Genomic DNA, 14,659 nt, shown 5'->3' with positions numbered 1-14,659 from the left:
AGGCTCCGCACCTTGGATCTAAAAGCCCAGGGCACTACACCCTGGCTCGGGGAACCACACCTCGACCATTCACAAGTCCCGGGACATGTTCCCCGGCCCAAGGCTCCGCACCTTGGATCTAAAAGCCCAGGGCACTACACCCTGGCTCGGGGAACCACACCTCGACCATTCACAAGTGCCGAGACGTGTTCCTCGGCCACACGCCTTGGTTATTCTTAACTCGGCAGGATCCAGGCTAGGGACATTCATTCGTTACGAAAATATGTTCTTTTCTTATCTCAATTGTTTACTAAAAGGTCCCGGTTAGTTCTCAACACTTGAAATATTTTCTTGATGTTAGCATAAAAAACAATGGTATTACTTGTCTATCAAGAGATTAATCGAGACACTATTGAAGGAAGGAATTTGTTCGATAAAAATCCAAGGACAGAAATTACAGAAATAAAGAAAAAAGAGAATACAACCCTAGTCTATGTCAATATGATCGGATCCTGGCTCGTCTTCCTGGTTTTCCTCCTTCTCCTCCTCACCATCCTTGGGAAGGGATGCAATGGCCAGGCCAAAATCAGGAAAATTTTCCTTATCCTGGGGTAAGAGTCCAGCTCCCTCAAATTGTTCCCGGCACTTGTCAAAACCGGTCTTGAAAAGAGGGTAAGCCTTATCTACCGCGGCCTTATTGAACTCGGGAGATTGAAGGAAGGAAGCTTGTCATTTATCCTTATTATGCTCCGCCACAGACAAAGCATTCTCGGCCCTCTCTGCTCGGGATTGTTGAACTTCTATCTGCTCGGATAGAGAATGGTTTCTCGAATCCGAGACAGATAAGGCACCTCGCAGATTCTCCTCCCGAATGGTAGCTTCATTGAGGTCCTCTCGAGACTTGTCTAGTGCCGTGTGAACCGACTCCAAGGAAGCTTTTAGGATGGCGATTTCCTCTTCGTGAAGGCTTTTAGCCCGAGCAAGCTCTCCGTGCAGTTGATCTTGGATTTCTTGAGCAGCCCGGGTTTGTTGACCTTTCTTGGTAGCCACGGCCGCCACTTCCTCGAAGGCCGAGATCATCATTTGGGCAGCCTGTACGAAGCAAGTTAGTAAAAGAAAGGATAAATGAAGGAAAAAAGAATAGAGAAAAGACTTACAGATAGGAATCGGTTAGATCCCTCAAGGAACCGAGCGCCAGGCCCAAAATTCTTCAAAAAGGCCTCTTCTTCAGGAGTGAGCATAAGCTTTAAGCGTCGAATACCTGTTGAAGAAGCTCTCTCCAGGAAGATGTTGGGCCAGGTGGGTTGATCGGTCAGAAGAGGCTCTTGGGGAGGCTCCTCTGTAGGTTGACGTTGGGGAGGAGTGGTTGACGAGCTCTGCCCTCCTTCCCAGTTAGATTCACCCAGAATCCGCTCCGGGCTTGTGACAGCCTTTCGCTTCCTCCGGACGAGGGGAATGTGGTCTTCGGGGTCTTCCCGGGATAAATCCCGGGTCAACTCTTCTTGCTGGGTCTCCACCCGGTTCAGCTCAGCTTGCCGCGCTGCTTCTGCCTCAGCCTGTTTCTTCTCACGGGCAGCCTTCCGGGCTGCCAATTTCTTCTCCTTGGCAACCCTTTCCTCTTCCCATTTCTGGAGAAAAGCCTCTTGCATTTTGGAGGAATCTGCGCAATAAGAGAGAGGATTAGTAGAGATTATAAAGGACGAATGAATAACAAACTAAGAAGACAGGAATTAGAAAGTTACCGGGTTGAGGGTCCGAGCCAGCCACCTCGTCAATTGCCCGATCTATCGGGTCTTCAGCCCGGACGCTCAACCCATAAGTGATCAAGTGCTCCTGGGAAATAAGGGAGGAGGAAGAGAATTTTTGACCCTCCACCAAGTCTTGGCTTCGGGTGTAAAATTCCTCGAATTTGTAAGCTCGGGGAAGGGCAGGCTGGGGAGGAAGGGAGGGAAGAAACCCTGTTAGACAGGAGAGAGAAGATGGGAGTTGTATAAAAAAGTATCTTCCTTTCCATCCTTTCTGGGAAGAAGGAATGTCATCAAGGAACCGGGCGTTAAGCCGGGCAGAAAGGGAAAAAGCATTATCACCTAGCCTACAGGTAAAGTAGTAATGAAGAATAAGGGGGTTAATAACAAGGTTATGCATACGAAAAAGGACAAAAGCCGAGGCCATAATCCGAAAAGAGTTGGGATGAAATTGATTGACAGGCACCCCAAAGAATTTGGCGACCTCGATGTAAAAAGAAGGGATGGGGAAGCGAAGACCATTCTTGATTTGGTCCCGGAAAAAAGTAGTATACCCAGGAGGAGGGCTATCTGCCCGATCAGAGGGGCCGGGTATAATAATAGGAAAGGAAGAGGGAATAACTCCTAAGGTACGGAGTTCCTCATCCGCCCCCGAGCGCAAAGTGCTGCTCATTGAGGAGAACCAAGGAACTCCCGGGGCCTCAGAAGAAGGGCGGTCAGAAACCCGAGCTTTTCCCTTACCCTTGCCCTTTCCTGGGGCTCGGGAAGTGCCCGAGGAGGAGGGTTTGAATAGAAGGGTTTTTTGTTTTTTAGAAGGTTGAGTGATAGAACGGCGAGGGGGAGACGGAGGGGAGTCAGAGCGCAATCCGGTGGATTCATCGCTAGGAGAGCCCCGCACATTAGCTCCAGAGGTAGAGGAAGTAGAATTAGACATATTACGAAGGAGAAACTTACGAGTTTTTAGGAGGAGAATGGTCGAGGATCGTTGGAGCTCGGTGATTTTGCGCGGAGGAGCTTCAGGGAGAAAATTCGCAAGGGCTTCGCCGAAGTTTTAAATTTGAAATTGTTTTTTCGAAAACAGGAGGCCTAATATATATAAGCGGTGAGAACGAATCTAAGCCGTTGATCCAGAACAAAACAAACGAACCAGATTAACCTCGAAAATTGAGCGGCATGATTGGGCGGGACATTTGAAAAGATAGGGGTATAAATCGAGGCGTCATGATCATTTATACACTCGGAATACGTACAGATTCTGACAGATTTGCAGCAGGGCATACGTCATTATAACACCATATCAATTGCCCAGGTGGTATGAGAACCCGGCATTTTATTTTAAACCCGGGTGGTATGAGAACCCGGCATTTTATTTTAAACCCGGGTGGTGTGGGAACCCGGTATTTCATTTTAAGCCCAGATGGGGGAAGAGCCCAGCAATTTATGTTAGGCTCAAGAAACATTAGTTTCTGGCATTTCGGTTTTACGCGTTAGTTATATACTACTCGGTTTACAGAATTCATTGGCAGAAGAATAGGAAGACAAAGAATTACATCTACTAAAATTTTATTAAGGAAATAATCTATGCCACGTTACAGCAGCTAGTTCAGAATCTACAGAATCCTGCCACTCAACTATCCAATTATTCAGTTCATGGATTCTTAAACTAGTGAAGGATTCATCAGAGGAGATCTTCTCTAGCTGATGCCACTCCTTTCATAGCATTGCGTGCAGGAGAACTTGATCAGTTGCTAGCTCTGTAACATGTTTGACATCAAATTGTTGTTTGTATCTTCTCGCTATTGCTCTCTGGGAACGAGTAAATGCCAAACCATGTTGATAAGAGTTCTGGAGATCTTGAATCTTGAACCATGAAGACATAACCTTTACCGAGATATATTCTTCAATAGTCTTCTTCAAGTCTTCCAGATAAGGAAGCATCTCATCTGTGACGATGACGTGCGTGCTGCTACAAGCGGTAGACTCATTCGAACTCGGCATAATGGATTATTGTTCTTATCTCACTTTCATCTTCTTATTTATAGACATGTGGTATTTAATGTTGAAGAAGGTGGAGAGCCGTGTGCTAGTCTAAACGTTTTTTATTTATGAAGAAAGACGGAGCTACAGATATCAATGTATCGGAATTAACAAATTCTTGGAACATGGAATGATATGAATGCGAAGCGTGTGTCATAATGACGTCTCTTGGAATACCCGAGAAGAATAACCGACAGAGCACCGTATTCAGAGCCCGGAAGGCATGAGGCCCGGGCATTTCAAGGAAAGCCCGGGAGATGTTAAGGCTTGGCATTGTGATTTATCAATTAATTTTGTTCCACTCGCGATATATATGTATCAACTGATAAACTTAAAGGATTACAGCAAAGTCCCGACAAGGACAGGCTAGAATTAGTATTTTATTCAACCATAGACATTAGCACGTACTACATCATCATATTCTTCCTCTACAGCAATTATCCATATTTTCACCCAAGCAGCTAAAGGCTCGGTGGAAGTCTTCAGGAAGCTGTCTGAATCGGCAATACGCTTAAGGATCTTTATTTCTTTCCGAAGCATTAATTGGTAGATACGACCATCTGTAAAGACGTCTACCCACTCAGTTATATGCAAGTGCTCTCGCACTCTCCTCAGTTTGGCCACCAGGCTAGGAGTGATAGCTTCTCCAGAGTCATAAAGAAGTTTCAGCCCCTGAAGCTCTTCCCAGTAGTCAAGAATTGCGTGAAACACTTCATCTTCCATAGTAGATTTTCGAATCTCTAGAGCAGATTCCTTGAAGGCTTCGGTCATACTCGGAGTTTTCGAACTGCTTGCACCAGCCATTGTGTTTCCTGGATGACAGTTTGTTAGTACGATTGAAAAGTGGGTGAATGGCTATGTATAGGAGGAAGGATCTAATCACAGCCGTTGATCTATAAATGCACGAACGTCTAGGATGCGTTTTTGGAAATGGGGCCAAGAGGTGAAAAGACGTGTACGGTTATCAAGGCGTCAGACTTATCCACTTCTCGAAATGCGAAACGTCCTTTAGGCGGGAATTCATGCTATGACACGTGTCATCGTGGTAATAGCGACAGGGCCCAAGAATGTTAAACAATAAGTTATTATGAATCCGGGGGACAGGAGGTCTCAGCATTTCATCTCATCTATGGGATATTTGAAGACTCCAATTTTATGCACTGTTAATTATCTTGGACTGATCGGGACAGCGAGTCAAGCTCTAGCCCGACTATTTTAGGGATGGGTGGTGATACCCCCATAAGGATCCGGGTCGTTGNTGGAGTGTCCTAGAAGTCATCAGAAGATAGGGTATGGGCAGCCGACCTACCATACTTAATAGGTAGCACTGGAATCGAGGTACCTACCTCATCTTCTACTATAAATAGCAGGTATTAATGTCATATACCGGGTCTGAAATCTTTGAACTCTTAAGCATTACACATATTTTCCACCAAATATTACTTTGACTCATCTTCAACCTGCTGACTTAAGCATCGGAGTGGCCACGCCGGATACCCCTCCGGCGCCCAATCACGAGTTCTTTTCATTGTTTGCAGGTGCTATTGAAGCCATTATCTTCACTCAAATTCCCTAAAAACTATAAATTATTGATTTGACTCGTTGGAGCTCCTTACCCGACTCACCCATTTCAACGAAGTCGCATCACCGCGCTTGGTAAGTGCGAACAGTGCTCACGCTTACCAAGTGCGGACATTAATCCACGTAGGAGTAAGCGCGGACGCTCCTATGCCATTCGTCCAATCCTTATCTATACTTGATTCGTCTTTCCTCTTCCTCCTCTTATTTCCTCCTCTTATCATCCTCCTCTTATTTCCTCCTCTTATCTTTGTCGTCTCATTCTCGCATTTATCAGTTTCTCATTTTCTCATCGAAATTTTTTTTTGACGAAGTTGAGAAAATCTACAGCATAATTTAGAATGACATATAATCGAAATCCAGAAGATCCCAGTGTCCTCTATTTACAAGCGACACATATGTCATCAAGAGTGTCTTCGTTAACCGTTGATGATATTGTCAAAGTAAAAATGTCAGACAATTTGATTTGGAAATTATATACTTATAATTACTTACACAGGCGTGTACTGGCATATTTAAATCATATGGTTTTTTATGGAGTTTTAGAATGTGGCTCACAAGTTATTGATAATCATTTGATTACTGCGCTTGTTGAACGTTGGCGACGCGAGATACACACGTTTCATTTTTCATGTGGGGAAGCAACAGTGACGTTACAAGATTTTTCAATAATTTGGGGGCTAACAATTGATGGTGAAGCAGTAACTGGAGTAGATATGTCACACAAAGTTGAGGAATGACAATACATATGTTTGGATATGTTGGGATTTTTGCCAGAATCAAAATATTTGAAAGGTGGTCATCTGTTATGACTGCACTACACGATAATTGCATTACAAGATTTACTCGTTGTGTTGCGTTAATGATTATTGGAGGAATAATGTTCCCTGACTATCAAGGAGGGTCAGCTAGACTAATATTTTTGCAACTGCTACGAGATGTTGATAACGTGAAGTCTTATAGTTGGGGTAGTGTAGTTTTAGCATTTCTATACCGTAAGTTGTGTAATGCGTCACGTATAGAGAAAACTACAATGGCTGGACCTTTATATATCATGCAGGTATCATTAATGTCATGTGATTATTTAACACAATATTTTGGTTAAATTTGTTAATTTTTTTTATTATTATAAGCAGATATGGGCATGGAGCAGGATTAAATGTGTTAACCCCGATCGAGATGGGTTAACATTAGTTGTACCTCCCGTTAATTCGGATGCTATGATTCGAGTTTCTCCATATGGTGCACGATAATATTTAAAAATTATGGTGGTAATATCATATATATTTTGTATATTTTCTTGATATGTAAATTTTTTTTTATAATTGTAGGTGGAAATATGGATTTAGTTACGCACATTCGCCAATACATTCTGTAAGAATTATAAGGGATTCTCTAGATCGTATGAATAATAATGAGCTAATACATAAAGTTAATACGTAACAGTGATTACACGAAGACTATTTTGTTTTGATTGATTAAATGAATATTCAATTTTAATTTTATTTTTTACATTTTAATTGGAGCGTATATCAGAAAAATAGCATAGATGTGAAGACGATTATTGATTCATACGACAACAAAATATGGCGATGTGTTTGTCCCCTTATATGCTTTGACATCGTGGAGATGCATCGTTCCAATCGGGTAATGCGACAATTTCGAAGACGACAATCAATTCCAGGATCTGCCGTCGACAATGACGATATGCATAATATCACGAGAATAGGACATCGAAACACCAATTGGAGAGATTATCATAGGAATTCAATTGAGTTTTGGAATAATAGTCCGAGATATGTTTCTAAAAGGGTGCGACACGGGCGATTGATGCAAACTGACGAAGACTACTTTGAATGGTACAATCGAATAATTGTGCGCACCATATCACCTGCAGTTACTGTCGTTGGCTTACAACCACATCCGTGCAATACTTTTGTTGGAGTACGTCGATGTCAGAGATCTTGCAAATGAAAATTGAGATAAATTTTACGAGAAAGTTGATAACTCGTTCGTTGAATTTTTCATCAGTTATATAAGAGAAGAAATATGAAGACTATTCATATTTGAAATATTGGTCTTCACTTGATTTTTCAGAATCTCAGCTTTCACGTGAAATTGTCAGGCATCGAATGTATGTGGTGTAAGTTTGTCTTTCTGTAGCAAGAGATTTGATTTTATACTGAGAGTCCCCTTGGTGTTTGGGAACAAAGAAGAGACTGTTGGGTTGTAAGTCTCAAAGGAATTAATTATTGAGGAGCAAATTATGTTTCACCAACAATCATAATCGAGCGGAGTTCTACAATAAGTTGAAAATAGGAACCAGATTAGTGACAACAACAGCCAACATATCACAATTACTGATATATGCGAGCGAGCTTGACATAGTAGTATTCATCTCTTTCAAAAACCGCCAATAGTTACTGTTTGGGCCAAAACAATTTAATTAGAAGCCCAAATATTGTGCAAACAGTTACTAATCAATAAATAATAATAATTATAATTAATACATGTCTCTTTGTTTATTTGTTTGTTTTCATACATGAATGAATTCTAAAATAAATTGTAGCTTCCATTTCTTTGGAATGAAATCTAAAAATAAATTGAAGAAAAATGAAATTTAGACTCCAAATTTTTGTTTGATTTCTCTTTTTCATTAATTAATGAATTTTATATAAATCAAAGGAAAATGAAATTTACACTCTTTTTGGAAAATTTATAGTTCCCCAATTTTTAGTAGGTCTTCTGTGAGTCTATTTTCGGAGTGAAAAACAATGTTTTTTCATTAATCGTATCGGATAGGAAACCCGTTTCAAAATCGACACGTGAAACAGCCTCGTAGGAGTTTTTGTACCAACTTTTATTTTTAAATTGAGTAAATTAACATCCATAAATGACGTAAATAATTCATGAATAATAAATTTGAAAACTCTAACAGAATTGTGTGAATTTACACATATGTCCTTATTTTCTTTAAATAATATTAGTAAATACATGTATTTGTTTGTTTGTTTTTCCGATATTAATAGATTTAAAAATAAATTGAAGAAAAATAAAATCTATTCTCCTTTTTTTAAAATGAAATTTACACTCTATTTTTTTAAAAAAAAATATATCTTTAATGGAATTTAAAATAAATTTAAGAATAATGAAATTTACACTTTAGCTATTAGCCAAGGTGCAACTTTATTTTATTATATCGGTGGCAGCGCAGAGTGCACCAATTTGGGTACTAGTGGGTTGAGCTGTTAGGCTCATGAGTCCGGTGAGACTTGTGTCTATCTGTTGATGTTGTCTCATACCCCTTAGAGATCAGTCTTACCTTTTCTCTACCGTCGAATTTGTATTGACGCACGAGGACTTCTCAAGAGGTAACTCATCTCAATATCACTCTCACTCGTGCACATTTAACCCCAACATGAACTATATCCATATCCTTATTTTAAAAATAAATTACTTTTGTTTGATTTGTCTTATTTCCCCTTTTTGTTTGATTTATTAACTCTATCTTTATTTTTTGGATGTCATTTTGTGTTGATTTATCTTTTTTCATTAATTAATATATTTTAAAATAAATCAAAGAAAAATAAAGTTTACATTCTTGTTCAAAATTTTAAAACTCTCCAATTTTTTAGTAAGTCTTCTGTGAGAAGGTCTCGTGAATTTATATTTATGAGACGGGTAAACTCGGTCCATTTATGGAGTGAAAAACAATGTTTTTCATTTGTTGAGTTGGATAAAATACATGTTTCACAAAATTGACATATGAAACAACCTCATAAGAGTTTTGTGCCAATTTTTAAGTCCATTTTAAGCTCATAGGAGTTTTTGTGCTAACTTTTAAGTTGAGTAAATTAACTTCCATAATAACATAAACATTACGCGAATAATAAATTTGAAAACTCTAATAAAATTAAAAATTATATTCATTAACAAACGAGATCTAATAAAATTATAACATATATAACTCAATAATTATTAATTCGTTGAATCATAAAATAAAATACTAAAAATACATTATATAACAGTGATCATAATTTACATTATCCGTTAACATATAAAATTGAAGAAACATATTTTTTTTTATAGTCAGTCATTAGAATTTTTATTAATTCTTTAGAGTTTTATCGAATAAATTATGTTACAAGGAGTAACTAATTCATAAAACTATGACTCCATCATAGTAAATTTCTAACAAATAAATTCTATAATCGAATTCATTATTCTTATACTGAATAAAATTATGAAATATTTATCAAAATCACTTTTATAATTGATTATATTATCTTATACACAAAATTTGAAATATAATCAATCACATAGAGCATTATAACAAACAAACAAATTAATTTAATATATATCTATTTTTAAAGATTTTGTAACGCATCATATTTGACGAATATACTCACTTTACCAACACGGATATTTCCATTATGCTTATATCTTCAGTCACACCCATCTTGAGGAACTTCCGAAGGGCCACTGATCACATAATTGTCCCAACTCAAGCACGCATAACTTTGGAATTCTTATGTGATAAGCTCCGAACATCGTCGATATGAACATTACCAATCAAATCTTTTAAGTTATCCTCAACTTTACAGTCTCAAACTTGTAGATGTGAAATCAGTTCATTCATGTTTTTTTCCCCTAAATTTATGCTAGGAGCATCTCCTTGTCCGTGCAACATTTTGGCACCAACAATCACTCTCCCCAGTCTTTTCAGCCTCTAGATTCACGTATTTTGTTTATTAAAAGATAATTATCGTTCATCCATAATTAAAACCAAATTCTTGTGTAAATAGTTGTGTAATACATAGTTATAATGCATGTTTTTATTTTCAGCTCACTATTTTAATTTCTTTTGATTATTTGTCACAAGCTTTGAATATATAATTTTCTTTTGGTTATTTGTCACTGCGAGATTGTACGTGCTTCTGGAGATAAAATATGTCTTGCCAACTTTTGCGAGTACGTTGACTTCATTGTTTCATTTTATTGACATCGTTATATGGTTGTATTGCTGCTGTTTTCTTTTTGCTTAAATCTAGTCATATTTCAGCTCATTCAGGGCGGAGCCAGAATTCTTAAATACCTGAGGCTGGCTCCATCATGTGTTAAGCGATAATAGATTCAGTTAAAATTGAACCGAATATTTTAAAATCGAATTAACTGAACTTTTTTCTAACAAACCGAACCAACCGAACTTTACTGCGAAAACCTAACAAACCAAATCGAAAAAATCGATTATTTCGATCAGTAACACAATCAACCGAAATTTTAGAATTTTTTTTTATAAAATAATCGTGTTTTAAATAAAAATTGCAATATAAAAATTGGATTAAATAAATTTAAATTTTATTTATTAAAAAATATTTTTAAATATAGTACTATTGTATAATAAATTTTATTAGAAATTATAATATTTATATCCTTGTAAACTTTATTCGATCGCTCTATCTAGTAGGGACAATTATTGCACATCAACACCGAACCAAATTTTAAAATTAATTCATTTCAATCTATTATTTTGGTTGAAATCGATATTTTATTCACTCATAGACTGTAATTGATGTTTACCCGTCATTTTTTGATATATGTTCTTTGGTTTAAAAATAACTTGACAGTTTTATTTTCTTCATTCTCTTAGTTACTTAAATAAAAAATTCAATATTCTCAAAATTTTATAACAAAGAATTATTTTTCAAATTTCATACTTATTCAATTTTCGGTTATTATAAATTGAAAAATCACAAAACAAGTCCAATAATAATTGCACATCAATAATCATTATACATTTCAACCAATTGATTATTATTCCGAAAATATGCAACAATAGATTTTTAGGGTAAAAATTAAAATTCCAAAATTCATATACATCATAAGATAATATTATTGCAATTTGAATAATCATATCTAAATATTCAATATAGTTTTAGGGTCGTTGAATTTTTTTTATCTCAAAGTTGCATAATTTCATAGCATACGACAATAAACAACTCATAAACAATAATGATTTATGATTTATGAAAACTGTTTTATTTTTAATTTTTAATTTTTAAACATGAGACTAAAAAAATTAAAAAAAACCTATAAAAAATTTGTTTTACTTTTAATATGGACTGAAAAAATATAAATTTTAAAATTACTAATTTTTTTTTTTATAAAAAAGGCTCCAGCCCTGCTGTTCATTCAACCTATTATATTCATTATAAACTGTGTTTCCTGGTCATACATTACATACCTCGATCGATATCAACGTTTGAGAATTTTCCTCGTTAGAGACTTGCTAATTTAATTTCTTTTAGAAGAAAGAGGGTACGTAATGGCATTTAGAGTTTGAGTTCTATTAAGAATTGATTGTGCCATCTTCTGCTTTGTAACTCTTACCTATATATAATCTGCACAATCTGGGTAAATTTTTTTTTTTTTTTTTTTTTTTTTTTTTTTTNTCTTTTGCAGTACGTACACATCACCTTTAGGTGTAAGGAAGAGGAAAGAATTTTCTGAGTCACGAAGCTTCACCTTCGATCAAATTCATTTGCAATATACTGCTTGTGGAATCCTCGATAATGCTATTCGAACCAAAGGAACCATATGGGAATTGATGGCTGGCATTGCAAATGTGCTTTATCCCCATCAACGTGAGGGTTTGGAATTTATATGGAAAAATGTAGCTGGAGATATTCACATAGAGAAACTAAAAGGCCCTCTTTCTGATGGTGGAAGGGGATGCATAATTTCACATGCCCCTGGTACAGGCAAAGCATTTCTCTTGACATTTATGAAGCGAAGCTATATCCAACCTGTCGGCCTGTGGTCGTAGCTCCTCGTGGCATGCTTTTCACGTGGGAAGATGAATTATCAAAATGGGTAGTTGATGTACCATTTCACAATATTAACAAAGAGGAGTTATCTGATGATGAAAATAACACGGCTTCTATCATTTTTGGGCAAGTAGGAGGTGGTGGAATCAGCTTAGAACATGTTCGGCTGGCAAAATTGTTTTCTTGGATGAAGAGAAACAGTATTCTAGGAATCAGCTATCGGCTTTTTGAACAGCTTGCTGGAGATAACAAGCGAGGACGACAAAACGAGCAAATTAGGAAACAACTGCTCGAATCACCAGGTGTTTTAGTGCTTGATGAAGGGCATACAGCCCGAAATAGCAAAAGCCTCATGTGGAAGGCTTTGACAAAAGTTGTAACACAGCGACGCATAATGCTAACTGGGACTCCTTTCCAAAACATTTTCACGGAGTTGTACAACACACTCTGCTCGGTCAATCCAAAATTTGCAAATCATTTCAAGTACTATGAAACTCGACAAACTTGTCCCAAAGAACTTGGGAGAAAGAGCGATGAAGCGAGAAGCAAATTTATGGATTTTGCTAGCTAGTTCTATCTGCAAAAATACTGATGAAGAGCTAAAGAAGCTTCGAGCCATGCTTAATCCATTTGTTCATTTGCACAAAGGATCCATACTTCAAGACAGTCTCCCCGGTCTGAGAAACACTCTTGTTTTCTTATATCCAACTAAACTGCAGAAGATCCTTCTGGAAATCGCTACCAAACAAGGAAACATTTTCCACAGGATTCAATTGGTGTCCCTGATCTCTGTGCACCCTGTTAGAGAAAAGGTGAATAAAATGAAAATGTGGTTGTGCACATTGGAAGTTTAGAGAAAGTTACTCCTCCTTATTAGTTCTAGTGTACGTGGACTAAGGGTTTGGCCCCCAAGGGGTACCAAAGTTTTTAGAAGGGGGGAGACGCTACTAGACTATGTCTCGGTGAATTAAACACACACGCGCGCGCCCGTTTGGCGCGGGGTGGTGTGGTGTGGTCTTTGACCAATATTAATCTTTTTGGACCAAAATTATTTGAAGGAATAAATTTTGTTGGTGTCCAAACAGAAGATGGTGCGCCCTTGCGCGTGTTCTTTCCCGGATGTGCGCATTAGTGCACGCGAACAGAAGGCAGCGCGCGGCCGCACGCCACACTGGTTATCAGTGTGCGCAGACAGAACAGGGCGCGCGGCCGCGCCCGTTCTCGCGCGGGTGCGCGTGCCTTGCTGTGCGGAAGAAGAACAAGGCGTCCTTTCACCGAAACAAGACAATTACTCATCAAAGGTTGCACATTTGAACGAAAAATTGTGTTCATTCGGATAAAGGATTTATCCTTGCCTCGACTGAAAGACTTGTTGTTCCAGAATTTTCGAGAAGGACACCATCCCATACAACACACCCTTCTCTTGCGGCTGAATCAAAGCGGTTCTCACGTTATAAAAATGAGTTAGAAGAGATNGGCCCGGTCTGAGAAACACTCTTGTTTTCTTATATCCAACTAAACTGCAGAAGACCCTTCTGGGAATCCCTACCAAACAAGGAAACATTTTCCACAGGATTCAATTGGTGTCCCTGATCTCTGTGCACCCTTCTCTTGCGTCTGAATCAAAGCGGTTCTCACGTTATAAAAATGAGTTAGAAGAGATGGAATTGACTGTTGATGCTGGAGTGAAGACAAAATTTATTATCAATCTGATAGCGCTAGTTGATGCACTCTGTGAGAGGGTTTTAATCTTCAGCCAGTTTCTTGATCCTTTAGTCTTTATCAAGAAACAACTTGAATCCCATTTTTCTTGGTATGAAGGCAAGCAAGTGCTCTACATGGACGGCCAATCTGACGTGAAATAACATCGCCAAGAAAAAATATCTTCTTTTAATGATCATTCGAGTAAAGCAAATTAAAGGTGCTTCTTGCACCACCAAGAGCATATATGTTCCGAAGGAATTAGTTTGGTAGGAGATTCCCGAGTTGTATTGATCGATACGGTTTGGAACCCTTCTGTTGAGAGACAAGCCGTAAGCCGAGCTTTCCGGCTTGGGCAGAAAAGGGTAGTGTTCGTGTATCGGTTGATGACATCCGGATCGGAGTTCATGCAGTTCACACAACAGGCTGAAAAAGATCGCATGTCTCAGTTGATATTTTCGCCTGTGGATGAAGATACTTATAGCAGTGAAAGGTCTTGTTCGGTGTCGGATGACAAAGTATTGGATGCTCTGGTTAATCTTGAAAACTTCAGGCATAGCTTTGCGAAGATAATTGATCACCAGCCAAAGGAATCTGATTTGATCGAAATCTTGATGTCTGTGGATCTGAGGTAATAAGCTTTGGTTTTGTATCTATCATATCAGATATATATATGGTTTCGGGCTTACTGTGGTTATGAATGGATTATTGTACCACGTAAAATTAAAATGGTGATGTCTTGAATTTAAAATTTTTGTCTTCACTGCAATACCATCTCCTGCATGTGATAAT

The 14,659-nt window shown here is 38.0% G+C and overlaps 1 pseudogene; it reads left to right on the top strand.

The window, feature by feature from the left end:
• The first annotated feature begins 6,989 nt into the window (after positions 1–6,989).
• Positions 6,990–14,502, top strand: LOC140958744 (SNF2 domain-containing protein CLASSY 3-like; annotated as a pseudogene).
• The last annotated feature ends 157 nt before the right edge of the window (positions 14,503–14,659 follow it).

This window comes from Primulina huaijiensis, chromosome 15, assembly GCF_012295235.1.
Source record: "Primulina huaijiensis isolate GDHJ02 chromosome 15, ASM1229523v2, whole genome shotgun sequence".
NCBI lineage: Eukaryota > Viridiplantae > Streptophyta > Magnoliopsida > Lamiales > Gesneriaceae > Primulina > Primulina huaijiensis.
The sequence above is the reverse complement of the archived record's forward strand: the minus strand, read 5'-3'. Positions and strand labels throughout refer to the sequence as shown.